Below are 9393 nucleotides of genomic sequence, written 5' to 3' on the forward strand. Positions count from 1 at the left end.
AGCTCCTCAAGAGCGGTAAGTGAATCAGTCCACCTTAACCACTCTACCGGTAAAGGCTCATCCCAGTCCTGCTGTCCAACTGTTAACTCTCTGTACAATGCCTTTCCCTGGATCGTAACTGGAGCAGCAAATCCAAGGGGATCATAAAGGCTGTTGACAACAGAGAGTATTCCTCTGCGGGTAAAGGGCTTATTGTCTTTAGCAACGCGAAATGTGAAACAGTCATTTTCCAGGTTCCAGCTAACCCCAAGGCTTCGCTGAAGAGGTAGAGGGTCAACATCCAAATCCAAATCTTTGAGATCTGCTGCTCTTTCTTCTGGGGGAAATGCGTTCATCACGAGTGACATTCGAGGCTATTTTGTGGAGCCTTATATTTGACTCTGCCATCATGTTTCTTGCTCGTGTTAAGAGTTCAATGGCTTCACCTTCACTGCGCACAGAGGCCAGTCCATCATCCACATAGAAGTTGCGCAAGACAAACTGTTTTGTGTTGGAGCCATACTCTTCTTCTCCAAGTTCAGCTGCCCGTCTTAGACCATAGATTGCAATAGCCGGGGAAGGACTGTTTCCAAAAACCGGCACCTTCATGCGAAACTCCATGATTTCCTTGCTAAGGTCATTATCTTGGAACCACAGAAACCGGAGATAATTTCTGTGGCTTTCTTTGACTCTGAAGCAGTAAAACATCTGCTCAACATCTACGGTGACTGCAACTTGTTCCTGCCTAAAGCGCAATAGAACCCCGAGCAGAGTGTTGTTTAAGTCAGGCCCACTAAGTAGAATGTCATTTAGGGAAATACCCTTGAATGAGGCACTTGAGTCAAACACAACTCGTATTTTGCCTGGTTTCTGGGGGTGGTACACTCCAAATGTGGGTAGGTACCAGCATTCTTCCCCTGGTTTGAGTGGTGGTGCCTCTTCTGCCTGGTCATTATCAAAGATTTTCTGCATGAATTCAGTGAATTGCTCTTTCATGTCTTTTCTTTTCTCTAGCGTCCGTAACAGAACAGTGAGACGCTTCAAGGCCTGTTCTCTGTTGTTGGGAAGTAGAGGACGTGGTGTACGGAATGGTAGTGGCGCCACCCAGTGATTGTCATTATCCATGTAAACCTCTCTGTCCATAATTTCAAGAAAGATCTTGTCCTCAATAGACAAGGCTGTTTTGTCATCATCAGGGTTTCTTTGGAAAACATTAAGCCCCAGGTTGTCTGTTACCTTGGGTGGAGCTGTTTGTATGATGTCCGATGCATGGTCTATAGATTGCTGGATGGGAGCACTAAACTTCTCTTTTACATGGATTGCACTTGGACATGGCTCAAGAAAGGAAGTGCGCCCATTGTTTAGCACATTTGTTTTGTAGACATTGACCTTTGTTCGTTTGTGTGCCCCTCCAAGGCACACCTCGCCTACAATGACCCACCCCAAATCTAACCGCTGGGCATATGGTGTGTTGTATGGACCATTGTACTGTTCACGTACTTTGTGCACACTCAGCACATCTCTCCCCAATAAGAGAAGGATGGGCGTTTCTGGCTCAATCAGTGGTATTTCACCTGCAACAGGAGCTAGGTGAGGGAAATGTTGCACAATGTCAGGCGTAGGAATTTCTGAGCGATCATCTGGCATAGTGTTGCATTCCAAAAGAGGTGGGAGTGCTACATGAGTCTTTCCATCTAACGACGACACAACAAAATTGTGAGCTTTCCTTCCTGTTGCCTCCTTTATTCCTGCACAGGTTCTTAGAGTATAAGTGGAGGACACTGCATTAATGCCAAACAGATCAAAGAAGGCTGACTTGGCAAGAGATCGGTTGCTTTGGTCATCTAAGACCACATACATTTTTTGTGCTTTATCAGGACAGTTAACAGGGTACACGTTCACTAAAGAGATTTTTGAACATGACCTGAGTAAATGAGCTGTGTCACAGATTTCTGTACATTTTGAAGTGACTTCCAGAGATGGGCTATTTTCTTGCTCCCCGCCATGCTCTTGCCTTGTCGCTTCAACGTCTGTAACCCAAGGAGCTGGGCCAGGATGTAAAGCAGTAAGGTGCTTGTCGCTATTGCACTCTTTGCACTTCACGGCAACTTTACAGTCTTTGGCCAAGTGCTTAGTGGATGCGCAACAACGAAAACAGATAGAGTTTTCTCTTAGATAAGCTTTTCTCTCATCTAAGTGTCTGACTCTAAACCCCCGACACTTTGCTAAGGGGTGTGGCTTACTGTGAATAGGGCACCGCTCAGCTGGCTCCTCTAATTTCTTGTCCGACACACTATTGTTGACCACAGGTGCAATTGCAACTTCAGTTTTTCTCACTGACACTGTTTTGTAATTGTTGTGTCTTAATGGTTTCTCTGGCTTTACATGGGTTGCAGTACTGCATGTAGATATGTCTGTGTAGATTCTCAGTCATCCAGGTCATAGTAGTCTCTGGAGCTTGAAAAAGGCGACTGGACTTCTTTTTGTTTCTTGAAGACGTTTCACCTCTCATCCGAAAGGCTTCTTCAGTTCTCAACCAAATGGTGGAGAGACCCAGGTATTTAAACCCCTGTGGGCGTAGTCCCCTGGAGGTGGTTATGACCCTCTATTGATCATGTGCGTGAACACGTGTGCCCAGGTGTGAAGGGGGCGTGGGTCATATTTAATCAGTGGTTTCAGTTGAAACCAATTTAGGACTCCGCTCCATTGTTTCCTGTGGCCTATTGAGGTCACTGGAACAAAGGTGTGAATGGGGGTTGAGACGTCTGGGAAGGGAGCTCAGGACAGCACTGTAAGCGGGGGAAAGTTGGTGACGTAATCCACCTCCTCTGTTCAATGATGGTTGTTCACAGTGGACATAGATGGCTTCTTTCACTCCTCTTTCAAACCATCTGTTTTCCCTGTCCAAAATGTGAACATTGGCATCCTCAAAAGAGTGCCCTTTTTCCTTCAGATGCAGATGTACTGCTGAATCTTGTCCTGGGTCTCTCCACCATTTGGTTGAGAACTGAAGAAGCCTTTCGGATGAGAGGTGAGAGAGGTGAGAGAGATGAGAGGTGAAACGTCTTCAAGAAACAAAAAGAAGTCCAGTCGCCTTTTTCAAGCTCCAGAGACTACTATGACCTGGATGACTGAGAATCTACACAGACATATTGCCTTGCACTTTGGGAGGAACACCCTTCAATTGGTGCGGGAGTATGAAAGGGACTCAAGAAAGCTAGCGGACTACAGGAACCACCTTCGTTTCAACTTGAGATGCAGACAGTCCAGACTGGTTCCCAAGAGTTTGCACCTTGGGTCCACAGTAAAAGGACATAGAGCTGACCAAATTCTATGGAGAGCACAGAACCACCTTTTAAGTGAAAGGATAAGACAGGTCCATTTCACCATAGATGCACTCCAGAACAAAATCCACCAGACGCAGCAGAAACTCTCATCACTCTTACCTCACACCATCGCAGAAGAAGTTTCTACATTTGTGGACAAAGCCCAGCTCGCACAACACATCAAAGGCAAGGAAAGACAACTACGTAAATTTCAAACTCTGCAAACCAAGGCATACCATTCATCTGTTAACAAACAGGACGACACGATAAGCAATGGAAACCAAGGAAAGTGGGTGAAGAACCTATCAGACAGGGTCCTCACCAAACCAGAAGAAAATGTGCTAGCCAAAGGACTCAACTTTGCCATAGCCCCACAACAGCTTCCTATAGTAGACCTCATCACAGCAACAGAAACCGCTATAAGAAATAACAAACTTTCTCATCCTGTAGCAGAACAGATCAGGATGAAAGTTTCAGCCGCTCTTTCCAGTGCAAGACTTCCTCCATCCAACCTCACCATTCAGGAGAAGAAGGCCATCACAGCCCTAAGCAAGGATCAAAACATCACCATACTGCCAGCCGACAAGGGGAGGTGCACGGTTGTGCTGAATTCATCGGATTACCACAACAAAATTACTACACTCCTCAGTGACAACAATACTTATGAGGTCTTGAGACGTGATCCCACAAGCAACTACAAGAAAAAAGTTGTTTGCTGCCTGCAACAACTTGAAAAGGAAAAAGCCATTGACCGCCCCACTTACTACCGCCTGTACCCTGGAGAAGCCACTCCATGCATTTATGGACTCCCAAAGATCCACAAAGAAGGAGTCCCACTTCGACCCATTATCAGCAGTATAAACTCGGTCACCTACAACATTTCCAAACACCTCGCCACCATCTTATCACCGCTTGTTGGCATCACACCCCACCACATTGAAAACTCTACAGATTTTACTAACAAGGTCCAGAATCTTGTACTGGATCCAGATGAAACCATGGTGTCCTTTGATGTGGTTTCACTTTTCACTTGCATACCTACAACTGAGGCAGTGGAGACTGTCAGAAGACGACTACAGGAAGACGATTCCTTACTGAACAGAACCAGCTTCACCCCAGATCAGATTTGTGCACTTTTAGATCTCTGCCTTACCACAACATATTTTAAATACAATGATAGATTCTACAGACAGAAGCATGGATGTGCCATGGGCTCCCCAGTGTCTCCCATTGTAGCCAACCTTTACATGGAGGAAGTGGAAAGTAAAGCTCTTGGTTCTTTCAAAGGGATGGCACCTAGCCACTGGTACAGATATGTAGATGACACCTGGGTCAAAATCAAAACCCAAGAAGTAGAAGCCTTCACTCGTCACATTAACTCAGTGGATAAATACATACGTTTTACCAGGGAGGACACCAGAGATAACAAGTTACCATTCCTGGACTGTGCGGTGCTTATCGAGGAAGATGGAAGCCTCAACATTGAAGTTTACCGGAAGCCCACACACACAGACCAGTATCTCCTCTTTGACTCCCACCACCCTCTGGAACACAAACTTGGGGTGATCAGGACCCTACAACACCGTGCGGAAAGTGTTCCCTCTAAGGCAGAAGGGAAGCATAAGGAACACACACACATTAAGAAAGCCCTCAAAACATGCGGTTACCCCAACTGGGCCTTCATCAAATCAGCTAAGATGCACAGGAATGAAGGCCAAACACAAACTACAGAGAATGGGAAGGACAAGAGGAACAACATTGTCATCCCATATGTGTCAGGCTTGTCAGAGAAACTCAGAAGAATTTTCTCCAAGCATGACATCTCAGTATACTTCAAACCAAGTCACACCCTAAGACAAAAACTGGTTCATCCCAAGGACAAACCCGCCAAACACAAGATCAGCGATGTAGTGTATGCTGTTCAGTGCAGTGAAGAGTGCTCGGACCTCTACATTGGTGAAACCAAACAGCCTCTTCACAAACGAATGGCACAACATAGAAGAGCCACCTCGACAGGACAAGATTCAGCAGTACATCTGCATCTGAAGGAAAAAGGGCACTCTTTTGAGGATGCCAATGTTCACATTTTGGACAGGGAAAACAGATGGTTTGAAAGAGGAGTGAAAGAAGCCATCTATGTCCACTGTGAACAACCATCATTGAACAGAGGAGGTGGATTACGTCACCAACTTTCCCCCGCTTACAGTGCTGTCCTGAGCTCCCTTCCCAGACGTCTCAACCCCCATTCACACCTTTGTTCCAGTGACCTCAATAGGCCACAGGAAACAATGGAGCGGAGTCCTAAATTGGTTTCAACTGAAACCACTGATTAAATATGACCCACGCCCCCTTCACACCTGGGCACACGTGTTCACGCACATGATCAATAGAGGGTCATAACCACCTCCAGGGGACTACGCCCACAGGGGTTTAAATACCTGGGTCTCTCCACCATTTGGTTGAGAACTGAAGAAGCCTTTCGGATGAGAGGTGAAACGTCTTCAAGAAACAAAAAGAAGTCCAGTCGCCTTTTTCAAGCTCCAGAGACTACTGCATGTAGAGAACGCAAAACTTGGATCATTACGGGTTTTTGCTTGACCATATATGAAGCTTACAAAGTAGCTGAAGGGTGGAAAAGGAACATTATGTTCTTCCTTGTACTTAGAGCCCTGTGTAATCCAGCGCTCTTGTAAGCCATAGGGAAGCTTTTCCACAATCGGGTTAACCCCCCTTGCCGTGTCAAGATAGGCTAAACCTGGTAACTTTCCACCTGATTTAGCTGACTGAACCTCCATTAAAATATTTCCCAGTTCTCTAAGACGCTGGTTGTCTTTGTTAGATATTTTTGGAAAAGTCTCTAGTTTTAGCAGAAGTGCATTCTCTATGATCTCAGGAGAGCCATATGTATCATCTAGCCTTTGCCACACCATAGCGACACCTGATGTTGGATTGTGGACATGCACTGACCTGATACGCATGGCTTGTGGAGATGAGTTTGGACCGAGCCACTTTATCAGCAGGTCAAGTTCTTCACATGCTGTTAAGTTGAGCTCTCCAGTAATGTCTTGGAAAGATGTTTTCCAGGCCCAGTAATTTTCTGGACGGTCATCAAATTTCAGCAGTCCAGAGCTTACCATCTCCCTTCTAACAAGATATTTGGTGATATCCATTGTTTGTGCTAGTTCACATGGGTAATCTCTCACACTGGATGTGTGAGACATTGGGGCAGGAACCCTAGGTGGGTAGCCTCTGTTTTGTGTCCCAGGCATTCCTTCGTCATCGATGTGGAGCTTAGCTAAATGGGAGTCCTGGTCATGAGTTGGATACCGCTGAATCGGATCGGGGCATGCTCGTTGTGCACTCATGGGTATGGCAGGTGACTCCTGTGAGACCGGAGCTTGCTGCTGAGCGTTTGGTGTCACGTAGTGGGCCTGCACATACTCGTTTGTGCGTTGAGTGCGATCCTCAGGATATATCTGGGTCATTTCTTCCAGTGGAGTAGACTCTATTGCTGCTGCAGCTTCATAAACTGCTGCTTCTGCTGAGGCTGCTTTAGCGCTCCTGTTTACTTTTAGGACATACAGATTTGCTTCCAACTCTGCTTTGCGCTGTTCTGCTTCAGCTAACATGTTTCGATTTTCAGCTTCAATGCGGGCCTTTTCTTTTATCATCTCCGCTTCTTGTGCTGCATACCTGGCTTCTACCAGGGCCGCCTCTGCTTTAGCTTTTGCCTTGGTAGCTGCTGCACTGGCTGAGGACCTACTTGATCTCCCAGATGACTTGGACCCTGCAATTTGTGACACGACCTCAAAATCTCCGGTTTGGTCTGCTTGCCTTTGTTGGTCCATGATGTTCTTGTCTTGGCTGCAGTGTGTGGTCGACAGTGAATCTGGTTCTAGCCCGCCGTGTAACTGTCCTTTTACTATTCTGTCCTCGCACAAGCGTTCTGGACCATGCTAGACAGATAGCTGACAAAAAAGACTTCAGGTGTTGATAACGTTTTCATCTTTTATGTAAAACTGAAAAAATAAATATAAAAAAGATATGCATCAACATTTTGCAAACTTTACATGCATATTTTGCCTTTTAAATAAACACACAAATTAAAGAAAGAATGTGTGAACCTTGTCGACCCATTTCTGCTCACACAATCGGCTACAGACATCTGTTAGCAATCAAAGTATCTCTTATTAGCATTAGCTTGCATGTATAGTTGTTAAGGCAGCTAGAAACACATTTAGCTAATTTATGGCTAACACAGAAACATTATGAACAGCAACATAACAGCTCGGTTATTTCTCATCAAAACAACGTTCAGATACAATAACATTTAGTTAACTTACGGACAAAGATACTCCAAGGCTTAAAAACGCTGAAAACACTGTCTCTCTGCCATGCTGTGAGAGTCCATGCTCGACTGACTGACTTTCTGACACAAAAACGAAACCTAACTCAAATCCGGCCACAAGGGGGCAGTAAATCAACAGAATACAGGCTTTTCTATATAAACATTTCTCAGCATCACAATACAATGATCATTGTCATCACTTCTTATCTCCTGATGTGGGTGCAGCAGCAGTTCACAGCAAGACAAGGTGCAAAGTGAAACTAAAAAAATCAGACTTGTACATGCTTATGTGAAACTATGTACATGTTCAAGGAAATGCATTGGATTTTGATACGGGCTTTGCATCTACAGTCATGTGTTACCAGCGTGTGTCTTTATTTGTGAAGGAAGGCACCTGAAACACTTTAATCAAAAAATTAAGACATTTAATATATTAAAGAATCAGAAGAATTACACATATGTGGGCTCTTGGTTCAGGGAAACAGGCCATCCCAGCTGTCTGGCTGTTGCTCCCTTCCCGACAGAGTTCAGCTCTAAGCTAAACATAACAATTTTATACCACAAGTGCTATCTACAAGTACTATCAATTCAAAAACAGATGGAGAGACATGGATTAAAATTGTCCTTCTTAGATTTATCCACTGGTTGGTTCCGGCATCGTGGCACAAGCTTCTCCAATCAGCATTAAAAGCTCTGTAAAAGAAACACATGCCTTCCCCCCTCATATTCCTAATCATGGCTTGGCAGTTTTATTCCCCTTAGCAACAGGGTGCGATGACCTACACACACCCTTTTATTTGCTATTGTCTATTATTTGCTTCAGCCACTATGTATTAATTATTTTCCTGGAGTTTACTTTTAAACATGTCATTTTATTCATTGGAGGAAAAAAAAATAAAACCTCAACACGTGTAATGAGTGGACTATGTTTATCTTTTCATGTCCATTCATTCAGGTAACAAAAGAACATTTTCCCTTTGGGAAACCAAAGCCAATCCTTTAAGTAGCAGCTACATGTTGGGCACACTGGTGCAGTAGTAGGTCTGTCCAAAAATATCGATTAATTCTAAATTGGCTTCAGCTGTGAATATGAGTATCTACTTCTCTGTATTAGCCCCTTGATGGACTGGCATCTTATCCATGATGTAAAATCCATCACAACCAATGCCAGCTCAAGGCCCCCTCACAAGCCAAAACAGGTATATTGATGTTGGATTATTGAATATTAGACCCCATTCCTAATAGGCTGCTCAAAGATGTCCTTCCATTAATTAACGCTTCAGTGTTAGACATGATCAATCTGTCTTTACTTGTTGGCTATGTACCACAGGCTTTTAAAGTGGCAGTAATTAAACCACTACTTGACCCCACTGTCTTAGCTAATTATAGGCCAATCTTCAACCTTTATTTTATTTGAAGAGTTTCAGTCAGGTTTCAGAATTCATCACAGTACAGCAGCATTAGTGAAAGTTACAAATTATCTTCTCTGACAGTAGACTCATATGTCTGCTTGTCCTGTTAGACCTCAGTGCAGCTTTCCATACTGTTAACCATAATACAGTATTACAGAGATTAGAGCATGCCATATGGATTAAGGGTACTGCGCTGCAGTTGTTTGAATCAAATTTATCTAATAGATTCCAATTTGTTCATATAAATGGGGAGTCTTCTTCACACACTAAGGTTAATTATGGAGTTTCACAGGGTTCTGAGCTAGGACCAATTTTATTTACATTATAC

Source organism: Archocentrus centrarchus (assembly GCF_007364275.1).
Source record: "Archocentrus centrarchus isolate MPI-CPG fArcCen1 chromosome 18 unlocalized genomic scaffold, fArcCen1 scaffold_23_ctg1, whole genome shotgun sequence".
NCBI classification, from domain to species: Eukaryota; Metazoa; Chordata; class Actinopteri; order Cichliformes; family Cichlidae; genus Archocentrus; species Archocentrus centrarchus.